The sequence below is a fragment of the Microcebus murinus genome, chromosome 27 (assembly GCF_040939455.1).
Source record: "Microcebus murinus isolate Inina chromosome 27, M.murinus_Inina_mat1.0, whole genome shotgun sequence".
Classification (NCBI taxonomy): domain Eukaryota; kingdom Metazoa; phylum Chordata; class Mammalia; order Primates; family Cheirogaleidae; genus Microcebus; species Microcebus murinus.
Genome location: NC_134130.1, coordinates 12156825 through 12172175, shown reverse-complemented (window position 1 = coordinate 12172175; position 15351 = coordinate 12156825). Strand labels below are relative to the sequence as shown.

Genomic DNA, 15351 nt, shown 5'->3' with positions numbered 1-15351 from the left:
TTCTCACTTTCATCATTTCAAACTCCAAGAATGTAATTCAACTATTTATACAATGATTGACTAAATTTGTTTTAAGTTATGGATGCCCTTTCTGTGTAGAGCTGTGAAATTCAACTATCATTACATAATGTGGAAGACAATAAGAGACCATAAATATAATAAGCATGGACATATACGCACATAATATATAGCTTTTTCAATCTGTAAGTCTGACAAAAATCTTTCACAATGGTTAGTTTAGAAGATTTTAAGTACGAGGATGTGACATAAATTTTAGAAAGATTTTTATGACATAAAACAAAAAATTAAGTTATTCCTTTAATTGCTAATAATCACGTTTCTACCAAGAGTTTATGTATGCATCATAAGAAACTTGCAACTGATGCTTGATACTTGAGAAAATAAAGCTTTTAAAGTAAAATTATCTTTTGTTAATTGTTATCTATGTAATGTTTAACATTTATTTTAGTTTTTTCTAGTACAATTTAAATAAGAAGTAAATATAGAGTATGGTACTCTCCTTAGGTAGAAAGGTTGGGAAAATATTCCTTGTTCTTTTCACAGGAATATTTTCAAATTTCTAATCTGAAAAGAATGAAAGTACATTATCTTTTCAGAACTCAGACTTGAAAATCCTCTCCAAAGTCCATTGAGTATATGGACTTTAATAAAATAAGAAAAGCACCATATGGATTAGGATTTTTAAAACTTATCATTAAGTAATAATATATGTGGTAAAACATAGTTTACATTTTCTTATCTAAGGACAGAAAGTTCCAACCTATTTCTGAATCCTTCTTTGGAGCAAGGCAAGAATGACTTGACTTGGCATTTTTGATTTCCAGCGTTTAAACATTACCACATTTGTGTTCAGGGGCTGCATCTCAGCTTCTGGAATTTGTGACCCACATGAGTTTCGCTTTTCTGGAAGGTGGAACGTAAACAATAAACAATTCTCTTCACATGCTACATATATAGACAACATATACGTACATAACACATGCACACACGTATATATTACAACGCCCATCAGGCTCAGAGGAAGACAGAACGACACTAAGAGGCTTCCCCGGTTCCGTGACGCTCACAGGCTACACGAGGCGCCAGGGAGTGGTTGGCCCCTCAGGTCTGAGGCAGCACAGGATGCTGCTCCAGCAGGCCTGGGGCGACGCCGCTTGCGGGACAAGACGACAACTTGGCAGGGTTCTGCAGCTGGCAAACACAGATTTGGTCAGAATAAAGTCTCCACAGACTCAGCCCAGCAAAGCATAAATGGCCCTTTCAGCGCGAGCCTGAGAGGGATGTTCAGAGCTCAGCAACCCAATTCACTTTTTCCAGGATCCCCAAGCCCGCGTTTTCTAACGCTTTCCGCTGCACGAGGCCCAGCACGGAGCCCGGGTTGGCGGCAGCGCAGGTACCGGGGCAGCCCCCCTTTTCCTTTCGCGCTACCCCCAACTCCTCCGCTCCCCAGCCAGGCGCCCCTGTGGAAGGGGTCCAGGCGCAGAGAGGCGAGGTGGCTGTGAGTCGGGGCGAGAGAGGGTGTCGCCGCACGCAGGACTCACTGCGCCGCGTGAGGAAAAAAGGCGGGCACGGGGCCCAGGCGGCCGTGGCGAGGCGGCGAGGGCCCTCGACACGCCGGCGGCGGGGTGGGGGCAGCGGGGGACGGGGCGGGGCCACGTGCGGGTCCCAGGATTCGCAGCTCGAGCGCGCCGAGTTCGCGCGTCCTGCCCGCTCGCCGGCTCCGCTCCGCAGGCGACAGCCGGTCCCCGCGCGCCGCCCCTCGCCCAGCCTCGAGCGCGCGGCCCGAAGGCGCGTCCGCATACATGCCCCAGCGCGGGGCGTTGCAGGCGCTCGCGGCGCGACGCGTGTGATGTGAGGAGGCGCGGCGGCCCGCGTGGTGCCCGCTGAGCCGGGCGCGGGAGGACAGCAGGACAGCAGCGCGCGGGGCGGGGCGCGTCCGGGGTGGGGGGGCCCGGCGGCCCGCGGAGGGCTGCGGGGGAGCAGGCGCGCCGCGGACCCGCGGGAAGGCACGGCGAAAGCATCGCCGTCCACTGAGCCAACACGCTAACTCCGCGGCGTCCCTCACGCCCCGAACCACCGGAGGCGGCGACACCTGATCCGGCGCACACGGGTCCCCTCTGTTCCGGATACAATTACGCGCAGGGACACGCTCAGACTCACGCGGCGCAGCCGAGAGACGAGGTGAGCTGGGGGCCACGCGTGCCCGCGAGCGCGCGGGAGGGAGAGGGGCGCTGCTCGCTCCCTGAGGTGAGCTGCGCGGGTGGCGCGACCCGGGCGGGGGTCGGTGGCGTCGGGCTGAGGGGGACGGCAGTGGGCAGTGGGGGTGGGGAGGCATGCTGGGTGCGGAGGGGTGTGCTGGGACCTCCCGGGTGCCCCCCGCCGCGCCCGCAGTCCTTTCCCTCCCGTGTGGCAGCGGCGCGACGGTCCCCTCGCGTTGGCGCGTGCGAGGCGGAGGGAGGTGATAACGGGGGCGCGGGTCCCGCTGAGGACCTTGCGCTTGACCCTGGAGGGGTGGGCACGGCGGAGTCCCGAGGCCGGGGCAGGGGTGCCGACGGGGCTCCGGGAGGTGCTTGGCGACCTCCCCGACTCTCCTCAGCGCGTCCCCCGCTGCGGGGACCGGGACGGAGCGCGCGGTGCGGTGGGGGCGGGGAGCGTCCTGGGCGATGCGCGCTCGCTCGGACCTCTCTGCGCCCCCGGGGCCGCGCCACCCGGAGTGCGCGGTAGCCCCCGCGGCGACCACAAGGGTGCCCTTGGTAGAGGAAGCGCGGGCGGCCCGGGAGTTGGAGACGCGGTGAGCGCCCGGGGCGGGGAGAGCAGGACGCGGCCGGGGAGGAGGGCGCCTTCCGCGGGCGGGCGGCGGCGCGGCCGGGCGACCCGGCGGCGTGCGGAGCTGCGGGAGGCCGACCGCAGCGGGGAGTGCGAGCAGATGCAGTGCGTTGGGACAAAAGGACACCAGAGGTGGCGGGAAGGGGGTGCGCAATCTGTATGTGAAAACTGACTGGTTTAACGGAGGGTTTAAAAAGTTGGGTACGGTGACCGTGCCACTTTGCGGCACTTCCCTTAGGGAAAGCATCGTCTTTGCGCTCGTCCCTGTACGGCGGGTTCTTACCACCTTTTAGCTGGCGGGGGGCGGTGGCTGAGAGGGGACAGGGTGGGGAACTTCTGAGACTCCCGCAAACTGGATGGTGCTAACTGGGCGTTCGCAGCAGCGAAAGGGAGTATCTCAAGGGGAAGGAGAGAGGGTGGCATTTTCAGATCAGGTGTGATCCTGAGAGTCACCTCTGTGATGAGCCAGTGTTAGCAGTGGAGATAGAGCTTTTTATTTCGGGTGGGTTTTACTGGAAAAAGGCTAAAAAAAAAACACCCCACACTACTCTAAAAGTCTTATGTCCCCTGAGGCTGTCACTTTATACTATTAGGTTTTCAAAATTAATGACACGAATGTGTGGCAGGTTGGGCTATATGCCAAGTGTGCTGCTGTTTCTGTTTCTGATAATTTCATGTCCAAAAAATCTGTATCCACTTGGAATTGGCCTGCTTAATTTCCCACGTATCCCGAGAGGGAAAAGTATTGCCATTTGAAGGAACGATAGAAAGAGCTTTTTAATCGATATTTTAATACTATTAGGAGTAATTACACTTTGTCCTCAGGAGATTTTTAAATTAACTAAGAAGTTCTGCACTTCAATGTTATATGGTAAGAGAGATCAGGATTTTGTGTTAATCTGACTCAAATTAAATCTGACTCAGTTTTCTCTTATAGACATGATCTCCTGGTAGTTTGAGGTTTGCTTTAGGAATGTGTCAACAACTGTTCTAGATAATGCCAGAGAGAAATACTTTAGTATTGTCTGATTTGCCTGCCACCGACAAGTTTAAGTTGACATCTAGTGTTGTGTGACCTAGTGCTATTATATAGGGTTATTTAAAAACTGTGGTGAAGCAGAGTCTTGATATTTACTAAAAAGCTTGATACTTTATTAGAAGCTGGGGCATAACTGAGCGGAAACTGTGCTTCTGGCTTTTTCCAGGATAATATTACTGTAAAGATTCAAACTCTTTAAATCTAAAATTTCCAGAAGGTTATGCTTGTTATATTTGTGCTTGGTACATAAGTTAAAATAACAAACTGATGCAGTAAAGAAGATATTTCTAACAAAATATATTTTTATAACATTTAGTTTTTGTTGAAAGTTTCACAGTTCATATTTCTTAATAATTTAATTTAAATTAAAACATTTTATGGTACCTTATGAACAACCATCAGCTTGATTACTATTTAAATATTGCTGAAACCCCCCAATCCTCAACTTTTTCAAAATTATTTATATGCCTATTTATCAAATAATATTGATTTGTTGCTATTTAATTTGTATAAGATTTTCCAGCATATACCTGGAAATTTCTAAGATAAGCTTGGAGAGTAAGAACTTTTGATTGTTTATACAATATATAATAATATTTCATTTATTTCACATCATCTGGGTTTGTGTTTATTTACATAAGCACATTTTGTAGATAGATGACCCCTCACACCATTAATTACTGAAGGTTTAAAATTTTAGCCACTAAAACAAGCAATTTCTAAATCTTACTGTCTTCCTTGTTACTTTGGAAGATATTGGATATAAGTTAGTTTTTTTGGGGGGGTATCTTTATGAGCTTCAATTCATAAAGAATTGAATAGTGCTATTTGTTGAGGTATATAGAGCTGTTTTTGTTGATAGTAAATGGTCTCAGCCTGCTGGGTTGAAATACTAGAATGGAGACAGAAGTACCATTCTTTTTATAATGGTTTCTCTGGGTCCTCTTTCTGTTATCAGCTATCATTTTCTACTGCTGTCAGGCTGTGAGCGGGCCCTGCTGCTATATTATCTGTTGTCTTTTTTTCTATTAAATGATGTGGGCTATTGCTTTAGAATAAAGCCTGTGGACCTTGTGACAGACACTTTCTGTTCACATGCTTTATTTCTGGGCTGGATGGTGAGCTGAACTGTTTAGGTTCCCAGAAGGAAGACCTTTATATAAAAGGTTTTAATGTCCTTTTTATAGGAAAAAAATAATTGTGTATGAGATCTTCAGAAAGGTATCTTAATTTCAGACAGTTCAGTCTTCTGGAAATTCTTTGCTTTTCTGAGAAGTTGAATTAGTTTATTTTTCTTATGGGAGGCCCAGATTGTCTTATTTAGGAATGTATTTACTGTGATATTTTACACACCAGTTTTCTGACATTGAAACACACAAACTACATGTAATGTTGTTAATATTTTCCTATCCTGGAAACCAGGCATAAGAAGTATGACTTTGTAATTCTGCTAACCATGAGAGACTAGGTGAATTATTTAAATATTATTTTGCATATCCACCTATGAAGGAACTACATAATCAAATCAGTTTGAATAAAGTAGTTTGACTTGATCTTGAAAGTACTGATAATTATATTTCCTTAATCTGAAGCTTTCACAAACATTCATTGTTTTATTCAATAAATACTAATTAAAAGTATACTATCTGCCTGGCACTGGGAATGTGCTACACTTAAGATCCTGTCAGGGCTCTGTGTTTAAGAGGGGGAGATAGATAGGAAGCATGTTAGTTTCAATACGTATAGTATAGTGCTGTAAATTCTGTAAGTGCTATGATAGAGATTTGCATCGAGTACCCTGAGCAGGGATTTGGAAGTGACCAATTTTACATGGGGGCACACAATTCTAGAGACTTCACAGAAGGTGGCATAACAGATGAATCGGTATAGGCAAGAATAAGATCATGGAGGGCTGTTTGCCATCATTAGGAGTATGGACTATTTTCTGTTCAAGGTTGTTTTAAACAAAGGAGTAGAGTCATGAGAAGACACCTCTCTCAGCAATCTAGAAGGATGCATCGGGGGAACATGAGACAGGAACAGCAGTTTAGAAGATATTGGGGTGACCTTGTTAAGTGAGGACTTATACCAAAGTGTTAGCAGTGGGATGATGAAAAGGGTTTGATTACAAAGATGTTCAGGTGGCAGAATCTCTAGGATTAGATGACTGATTAGGTGGTGGAGTGGGAGTGGGTGGCATAGGAAGAACATTAAAGGAGATGCAGGTTAGAGAATCAAGAGTGACAGAGCTCAGTTTGGGACATATACAATATGAAGTGCTTATAGAAAATCCATCTGGAGATGTATGTCCAATGGATCAGTACACGTAAGTTCTGAGCAGAATTGCCCTGAGCTAGATAGGTAGGTAGGCAAATGGATGGATCGATGGATATACTGATTTAGCAATTTTCAGCATATAGGTGATTGTAAACAGTGGAAGTTGATAGGTTTTCCAGGGCAAGTACGGAGAGTTAAGAGGGAAATAGAGGCCTGGGAGATTTTAAAATTTGAGAGTTGGGTAGAGAAATAGGGAGTAGCAAAGACAATTGAGAAGGTACTCAACAAGAGAGGCAGAAGGAGAAATGGAGAGAGCAGCTTTTCAGTAGCTGGAGGAGTTGTTTTAGGATTATCAGACAGTCTGGATTCTGCCTCAAATTAGCTGTGACCTTGGGCTCACAGTTTAGTTCCTTTTCCTCATCTGCAGAATGGAGTTCAAAGCACTTACTTCATAGGACTGTTGTGAGGATCAGATGAGCTAAAACCTGTGAGGTAGAAGCCTAGAAGGTTATGGGTGTGTGTTCAAAGAATGCTAGCTGTCGTTTATGAAAAGCAAGACTTGGATTTGTGATTATGAGGTCTGTAGTAACTTTTGCTTTCAGAAATACTAGCTCTCAGGGTTCAGGGAGGGTGATTGAAAAGATATTTTTCAGATGAAAACTTGATCATATTTTTAGCCTTTTGAGTTAGAAACCAGTAGAATAGTGGCAATTGAGAATTTTGAAGGAGCAGAGAGAAGGGAGAACAAGGTCCTTGACAAGAGGGTGGGAGTTGGCCCAGGAGCTCTGCAGAGATGTTGGGTTTCTCAGGACAAGCTATGCTTCCACTACCCTGGAGGGGCTGATAGCATATACCTTTTTTAAAAGCACCTGGTAATCAAATCTTAGACATTTTTAATGTCTTGGTTAAAGTATTCTTAGTATTGTGTGTTCCAGCGAGATTATCCAATAAGGGCATTGATTATTCATTTTCATAGAAACTGAAAACAAAACAACGCAGTAATACAGATGGTGTCAAAACTTAACAAAATAAATATAATATTTGATGATTCAGAAGTCACTTCCATATCTTATAATGCCTTAAAAATCAACACTGTATTATGCAGGTGAGAATTATTAACCTGCATATTAGGGGAGGGACTGATTCGTAAAGGTTTGTTTGCTTTTTATATTTTAATTGAGTCTACTATGCTAATATTTAGAATTTCACCTTAGGATTTTCCTTTTTTACTTAGGATTTTCTCTATTTGGATGAAGTGATGCTTTATATTAGAGATAATAGATTTCTATTATCTCTAGTAGATAAATTAGATTTCTATTTTCATATATATGAATTTTTTTACCAAGTGATTAGTGGGTATTTTAAGAAAATGTGAATTGGTTTGGGAGTCAATCAACAATTAAGCATAGTACATATTGTTTACTAATTGGTTATAAGGCATATAGGTGATTAATTGGTTATAAATAATTTTTAGTTCAAATCAGCATGTCTGTTTTGTATATTGTTATTATTCACCACTTATCTTTTATTTATAGAGCATTTAGAGTAGTACATAACTTTTAGGACTCCCAATAAATGTTTGTTGAGTAAAATGAAATTAGATGTCCCCTATTTTTAAGGTGAAATGAATTTTATGTATGTAGTTTCAATATTTGACCAATTTGATCATTTTCTTTACCTGAAAATCTCTAGTCACACATTTTGCTATCAGCTCTTCTCTGTTTTGAGAAATGCTGAGTTGAGTTGAGTTTCAGTGCTTTGTTGCCCACTATGCCTAGTCCCTCGTAGTTGATGGTCCTGTTACTTGAAAGCATAGTAATCTGTGCAAGTGTTTTCCAGGTTAGGATTTCTTTCAGTTCCATGTTGTCTATTTACCAACTCAGTTTTAGACTGTATGTTATCAGCCTTCCCTGACAGAGATAACAAATGACAGGTGGAAACTGACTCGTACAGGAGTGCCACACCAAGGTAAGAATTTAGGAGTGCACAGCCAAAATAAAATAATACCTTTAGATTTATGATGGCAGGGTATCTAGCACAGCCTAGGTCAGTTCCCATTCCCTGGCTGGAAATTTATGTAAGTATTAAAGCATTTAGATTAGATGCAAAGATTATATGGTAGGAACATTTCAGAGACACTGTGTGTTTTGCTTACAGCCTTGTGCCATTTACCTGACTTATTAATTTGGAATAATCACTATGTTGGTTTTATTTTGAAGGTATAATCAGTTTCTGTTGACTTGGTATAGATAACAGAAATGCATGTGCAAGTATTCCAGTAGACTAAATACATTTACACTTATAACTGATTTGGTAAATATTTGCTTGATTTAGGAATATTACATAAGAGTAAATTGTAAAATCATTTTGTAGTTTTTAATTCTGTTTTGAAGAAATTTAATAGTTGAAATACTTTCAAGATAACAAGTCATAATATTTTAGTTATTTTATTAGCTATAACTTTCTTTAATAAGTAATAACTATGGGGCTAAATTTTCTTCCAAGTGAGACATTAAGTGTAAATAATATGTGCTCATAAACTTAGAAAGTGGAATCAAGTTTACAAATGTGCTGTATTTTCTGTAGTAAGTCCCTGAAAAGCTATATAACCATTTAGTTTTTATAAATTGAATCTTATTTATAGAATTTAAGAACATAGGCCAAACATTTAATATGATTTTTAAATATAGGTGAAGAATATATAGATGTTTGTTAAATTAGCCTTTAAATTTTTGTATATGTTAGAAATATTTCACAGTAAAAAATATAGATAGTGATTTTAAAATTTGAAATATGCTCAGGGACTTTGGTATTTGAGGCAATATCAACTTAAATCTTTCCATGGAAAGAATCCTATGTTGATTAATCTGTTTTGCAAATTCAAATTTTTCTAACCCACTTAAGCACACACCCATGCAGCAACAACAACAACAAAACTTGGGCACACCTCTGTCCTACATTTTGAATCTAATCTCATCCATCAGAATTTTTTAAACTTTTAAACTTAAGCTAAAGGTTTAATTTGATTCTTCCTCATCCTCCTCATCATATCCATTATTCAGAAGAAAGGAATCAATAGGAGGAGTGAAAGTTTTTTTTTTTTTTTAATACTAGCTGTGGATGGAGTGACTCAGTGCTGTTGTTTCCCTGTGGCTAGTACAGGATCTGCAGGCCTTTCCTGTGGGTTCTCTGAGGAAGACAACCGACCCTTGTGCTTTGCATAGGTTTTGCATCAGTGCTCCTGGGCTACTGTTCATTTGTACTCCCCAGGCCAATCAGGAGAGCAGGGCTTAGAGGGAAACTAGTTCAACAGGTTTGCTTGTCTATTTAAAGGAAGGGCAAAACAGTGAAATTTATGGATAAGGTCAAGGGTGAAACTGGAATATTAATGCTAATCACCTAATCACCAACTCTGTTTTCCCTTGGTTTTGAAAACACTTTAGAGACATTGGTGAGAATGTGTCTTAATGGAGTTAAAGTGAGAGTTAGGGAAACTGGGAGGGGAAGTGAGTTAGAAATAGGGAATAAGAACAAGGTGGGGAGAGGGAAAGGAAAAACAACAGTGGAGAAAAAAACAATACTCATGAGGAAAAGTACAGTGTCTCAGTGTCATGTCTGGGCATTGTGTAAACTGAGTGTGTCATAGCAGGAAACCATAGGACTGATCTAAGAATGAGTATAATTTCATAAAGAAAGTATGACTGTTGTCTACAGCATGACTGTGGTGTCCTGGGATGGTGTCCCAGGGCAGGGCTGAGGTTTACTAGGAACATTGGTAGGAAAATGTAGTTAACCTTCTCTGATGTGAATGTTACCTTAGAAATACTACTTAATTTCCCTGAGTAAAATGTTACATTCATACAGCTTTATTGTAATTTGCAAATCTCTTACACATTCTACCATTTTATTCTCATTCTGTCCTGGAGCATTGTCTGGTAGCATTTAACAGACCATGACTTGAGGGTGCAGCATTCTTAAGTAACCTCTTGGGGTTACCAGAACAATCCAGTTTCTGGGGGGTTTGATGTTAATACCCAGGCTTCTTGCCTAGAGCATGTGCTTGAACTAGAGCTTCCCTCCTGCCTCATTTTCTGGGAATGTTGAAACCTTGACCCTATGGATACTCTCTGCTTGTGCCTATGCTTCCTTTCTGGACTTTTTAAAGAACATCTGTTGTCTAGGAGCCTCTCCTCTTCTCTGTTCTCACTCGTTTGGTGAGATTATTCATGCTCATGGGGTGGATTTTTATTTGTACATAGGTGATCCACAGCTCTGTAGCTCTAGCTCTGACTTCTTACACAGTCTCTCAAGAGCTTACAGTTCCCAGCTCAACTTCCTAACTCAGATCTGACACCCCTATTTGCACCAGTCTTCAGCCATTGGTGATAGAAATTCACTGTCTCTTATATCTAGTCTGGTCCCTAATTCAATCATTGCCTCCTGGATAATGACTTTCTTCCTTGCTTGATACTTTCCATTCACCATGGGCTGTCTTTTAACCGATGGCCTTAAAGCCTCTTTCTCAACTTCCCTCTGCCTTGGATCCCCTCCCACCTCTGCCACTCCCCTCCCACCTCTGCCGTTTGACCATGTTGTTTAACATGGAAATCCAAAACCTATAGCTTGACTCTCAAGGCTCTTAGCTGCTCTATGATCACTCTTATTTATCTTCTCCTACTCCTCAACAGGGTTCTTTTTACCCCAGGAGACATTTGCTTTGGGGTATCCTTCCACCTTGTCCTACTTTTATTTTTTCCTCTGCTCTTTCAAATTCCCACCCTTCAGGGTTTCCACATTCAAGTCCCACCTCCAGCTATGTCTTCTCAGTCTTTGTGACTTTCATTTTTACTTATATTGATGATAGTTTAACACTAAATTGTGTTTCATTCTTCCTCTAAGGAGAATGTGAGTTCTTAAAGGGCGGGATCTGACCCCTTTTGTGTTGCCAAACCACCTTGGACAAATACTAATGAAGGCAGATAAGCTATTCAAGCATAATTGAATGTTAACTTTAGTTTCTCACAAGGCAGTCAGGGTAGGAAGTTCCCTCATTTTCTATTTGTCTATTGATGCTTTTGCCTGTTGGTTTTTCCATGACTGTGTCATTCAAACTTTGGATGTTCCCCTACTTTATTTTTAAATTAAATGTTCTGTATAGGAGCACCGTGTCTTATAGAGACTGCTGGGTAATTTAGTCACAAAAGAAAAAAAGAATAAGTAGAAAGTCCATGTGATAGTTCCATTAAACTCTATTATAAAATTTTAATGGTTTAGTTTTTCTTTTAAATTTGCCTGGGGCTTCTAATAGATGGAGATACATTCACAGGTAATTCTAGGTAAGGTGAATAAAAGGAAATAATGACAGTAGTAATTAAATATATTTAGTTTTTATTTAGCATTTACATTTGAATAAGTATACCTGTTACCATGAAATAGTAGTTGGAGAAAAGAGCACTTACATATGTGACTTAGGAAGTATGCTAATTGCCCCTCTCTAGACCTTTTATACCAGTGAAGTCAGAGAGCCAGCCCAGGCAGAATTCTTGTTTTCCTCCTCTGTGCTTATTTTGTCCTTTGGTAATTGCAAAATTTTTCTGATTTAAAATATCTCCCTTTGGGCAGAGCAGTAGAATAGGAACAAAAATACATTTTATGCTGGGCACAGTGGTGTGTCCTTGTAGTCCCAGCTCCTCCTGAGACCAAGGTGGGCTGATGAACTGAGGCTAGGAGTTGGAGGATATAATGCATTATGATAATTGTGCCACTGCACTCCAGCTGGGCAACATATAGTAAGACTCATCTTTAAAGAAAAAGAAGAGACAAGTTAAGTAAGACTGTTAGTTAGAAGTGGTACTTGTCTGTTTTGTTTGCCAGTTTTAAATAATTCTTGACGCATTGTATTTTTTTAATCAATTAAACTTTATCTGAGCATGTGCTTTGGGATATACTTTTTCCTCAAATTTTTAAACTGTGCAGTATTTACCGAAACAAGGTCCTCTGGCTGCCCTGCTATCTTCCTGTTTTGTTTCTTTGTCCTTATACCTGCCTGCCCTTCTGGGGGTAACTCTCCTGCCTTTCCTAGGGAATTAGGTGGAAGGATCCTCTTGATTGGCTTACAAATTGGGTGTGAGGAAAGGATGTGGGTAGACGGAAGGGGGTTAGGGAACAGCCTGTTACTAGGATCTGATTGTTTGTCCAGCCTCTGTATGGGCCCTAAATGCATTATGCATTATGCTTTCTGGCCATTCTTTTTGCCTGCAAAAATGACTTAGCTTATCTTAATAGTATTTAAACGTGCTCCTTTTCCTATTCCTACCCCTACTGCCCTTCCCAAAAGGGGATTGAAGGGGAGATATTTTCATCCAGACATGTTGATTTCCTGGAGGTCTGTACAGGGAGTATCTGTAACATTTAAGAATTAATTTGGCCATTCATTCAACAGGAAACCTCTTACATGATGGAACTCTTCTGCCTTAGAGCCAAAATACAGTGTAATTTTTTATAGTATAGATGTCTAAGGGTTTAAGAAGGTCATTACTAAGACTTTGTAAAGACTGCTGTTTTGATTTGCATATCCCAGAATTCAAGAAAAGGTTGATCTATTATCTGACATATGGCAGTGACAACTATGGAGAGTCTTTTATGGCACAGGTAAGAGATACTGGATTAAGACCCAGGAAACCTGAGTCCTAGTTCCAACTCTGCCAATGAGTAACTATGAACTAGCTACGTGATGCTAGGCAACCACTGCATAGAGACTTTTCCCCCTCTTTACAAATGAGAGGCTTTGGACTCAACTGTCTTTGGTTTTTAAATTGTGACTCTGATTTATTTTTTAAATGAAAATATATACTTTTAAATTTTTGGTATCATTGTGTAACAAATACATTACTTGTCAATGTTTACATGTGTTAATCTTATTTTTGTAAGACTAATAATGATGCCAATGATAGATAAAGGACTTCTCTGGGCTTGCTTTATTGTGGTGAATATATGGCATAATCCTAGATGTTTAGAAGACACAAATTGTACAATTTTACTGGTTAGTACAGGAACGTCAAAGAAATGCATTCTGTCTTTCTACAGAACCTACCAAAGTCTTTTCTGGGAACTAATATGACTTTGCTGTTTTTTAATCTAATATTCTACAACGACATTCTCTTAGTAATTATGCTGGAGTTTTATGAGACAAAAATGGGAAAGTTTATTATTTATTCACCTGTGAGGACTTCAAGGGAAATGAGTAGGGAAATACTTAGATATTTTGTTTTTTGTTCTGATTTTTTTTTATTATATTTGGCCAATTCTGGCCCTAAAACTTGTTTGAGACATTACATGGAAATTTATTTTGTGACTTTTAATGTTAGTGTAGATAATGTTAAAATACATTTAAACTAGTGATATTAAAGAAAGGATATTCTTAAAAAATAGAGGAAACAATCCCATGATCTTTTGTGATTCTAGTATATTTCTATAGCCTTAAAATTCTCTAAGTATTTGTGTGTTGAAAAGCTGTTTTCAAACATGTGACTATATTTCATTGCAGAAGAGGAAAAGTTTTGATCTGGATTTTTCCTCCAGATTCACTTGCTGTATACACTGGTAAAAAACCCTGTGTAAGGGAATTATTAACATTTTAAAACACCAAGTTATCGTTGTTTTTTTAAAGAAAGCATTAAGTGCTTTCTTTTAAAAAAATGCTCGTCAGAATTTAATGCCTCGATCTCAGATGTATGATTTATGAAATTTTTCTCATTTGTGTAAGGATGAGATCAGCATGAAGACAAAGAATTTTCGCATTGTTGGCTGAGTGTTGATCATGTGATGCAGATGCATGGAGATAACTGGTACCAAGCTGGTCTTAGGGAATTGCAGAAAAAGACACCCACACCTTATTCTGCAAGATACATGCATTTTAAAACTAGGCATATAATAAAGACTGAAAATATGTTAATGCCACTGGTTTTTTTGTTGTTGTTGTTAAAAGGAAAATTTGCATTTTTTAAAATTGCAAACTTTTAACCTTTTCAATCATTTTCAAAATGTGGCTCCTAGAACAGAAGCATCAACATCACCTGGGAACTCGTTAGAAATGGAAATTCTTGGGCCCATCCCAGATCTATAGAACCAGAAACAGTCAGAACAAGGCTAACAGTCCATGTGTTATCAAGTATTCCAGGTAATTCTGATGCATGCTAACGTTTGAGACCCACACTGATCTATGAATCAAATATCCAGTCAATTCCATTTTCTCACGTAATAAAAAAATTTCTGATCATTTTAAAGACAAAAGATTTGGTTTAGATTTCAAAATGCTTTCCTGGTTAGCACTTTCCTGGTTAGTTTTATAACCAAAACTCATGATACTGTATTTTACTTATTATTTGGTAATTGAGGCATAAACAAGTATTTTTAGTTCAGTTAAAACACACATTCCTCAATTTATTTTTAACTCAAACCAATGGGTTGAATTAGTTGTTTATTTTTGTGTATTTTGCTATAACATTGTGTAGGGGTAGCACAGTAGTTCTCAATTTTATAATCACCCAGGAACATTTAAAAAAGCAAAAAATTCTAAGACTTAGACCTTGTCTCTAGAAATTCTGATTTAATTGAATTAGGTTGTGGGTGGCAGGTTTTCAGGCATCTCTATTTTTCAAAAGCTTCCCAGGTGATTATAATGTGCAGAGTTGGACTATAGCCATATGTGCAAAGATTGGTTTATCTACCACATATCAGTCTGTTAAAAAAATTGCCTATTGGGTCTATTAGGTCCTTTCATTATTTTAAGCACTTTTTTGTGTATGTATGTGTGATTAAAAAATCATTTGTTTTTCAGTAGGTTATTAGTTTGTTGATTGCTTGACCATGTTATTGATCATGTTTTATTACTCTTCATTCTACTTCTTGGCTTTCCTGTAAATCCTTGCTTATTCAAAGTGCAGTCCATGTACCAGCAGTGCCCCACTGTTATAGCCTTACAGGGGAAGCCAAGACACTGAGACAGCAGGGCTTACAGCAGAGAAAGAGTCTAATGCCATACAAAGAGACAGGAGGAAGTTCTGACATACTCCCCTTGAGAATTTGGGGAAAAGGGTTTTTAAAAATAGTTTGGCAGGCAAAAGGCTAGGCAATTGGGTCTGCTGACAATCTGGGGATCTGGGTTCAGGGCAGAACTGTGGGGTTGC

The 15351-nt window shown here is 40.6% G+C and overlaps 1 protein-coding gene across 3 annotated transcripts in view; it reads left to right on the top strand.

Moving 5' to 3' along the window:
* Positions 1 to 1334: 1334 nt before the first annotated feature.
* The window catches only part of UGT8 (UDP glycosyltransferase 8), a 73995-nt gene continuing 59978 nt past the window's right edge, over positions 1335 to 15351 (top strand). For 2 of the 3 annotated variants that reach the window (XM_075998367.1, XM_012779793.2), the window contains exon 1: positions 1988 to 2202. The gene's annotated coding sequence lies outside the window, so the exon portion shown is untranslated. Of the gene's footprint in view, positions 1415 to 1987; positions 2203 to 15351 lie in introns of those variants that run through there. The other variant, XM_012779794.3, reaches the window with a different exon arrangement.